Below are 741 nucleotides of genomic sequence, written 5' to 3'. Positions count from 1 at the left end.
GCAAGGAAGATGCTTGGTGACTTTATTGCACCCTCTTCTGACTTCTGTGGAAGGAGAATCTCAATTCCTGTAATTGGAGCAAACAACTTTGAGCTTAAGCCTCAATTAGTTTCTCTAATGCAGCAGAATTACAAGTTTCATGGACTTCTATTCGAAGATCATCATCAGTTTTTAACTGAATTCTTGCAAATCTGTGACACTGTTAAGACCAATGGAGTTAATCCTGAGGTCTACAGACTTATGCTTTTTCACTTTGCTGTAGGAGACAGAGCTAGGACATGGTTGGATTCACAACCTAAAGAAAGCCTGAACTCTTGGGAAAAGTTGGTCAATGCTTTCTTGGCCAAATTCTTTCCACCTCAAAAATTGAGCAAGCTTAGAATGGAAGTCCAAACCTTCAGACAGAAGGAAGGTGAATCCCTCTATGAAGCTTGGGAAAGATACAAGCAATTGATCAAAAGGTGTCCTTCTGACATGTTTTCAGAATGGAGTATCTGATAAACCCATATTTCATGAGTTCTTTTGTGCTTAATTAGAGTGATTTATTCAACTCTTCACCTACTTATTCACATTAATTGCATGGTTTTACTTTCCCTTCCTTATTATGTCATATTGTGAAAAACATGTTTCCTAAGCTTTAAAAAAAATTAATTATTTTAATTACCTTTATTTCCATTCGATGCCGTGATTAGTGTGTTGAGTAGCTTCAGGTTTTCTAAGGCTGAATGACTTAAAGGATGA

At 36.7% G+C, this 741-nt stretch overlaps 1 non-coding gene across 1 annotated transcript; it reads right to left on the bottom strand.

Annotated features, from left to right (window-relative positions):
* Positions 1-372: 372 nt before the first annotated feature.
* Positions 373-476, bottom strand: LOC148581304 (small nucleolar RNA R71). The gene has a single exon (XR_015895608.1). It is a non-coding gene; the product is annotated as a small nucleolar RNA R71 (small nucleolar RNA).
* Between the last annotated feature and the right edge of the window lie 265 nt (positions 477-741).

Source organism: Arachis ipaensis, chromosome B10 (genome assembly GCF_059453495.1).
Source record: "Arachis ipaensis isolate K30076 ecotype BB chromosome B10, ASM5945349v1, whole genome shotgun sequence".
Lineage (NCBI taxonomy): Eukaryota > Viridiplantae > Streptophyta > Magnoliopsida > Fabales > Fabaceae > Arachis > Arachis ipaensis.
This window is presented reverse-complemented; position numbering and strand designations above follow the sequence as displayed.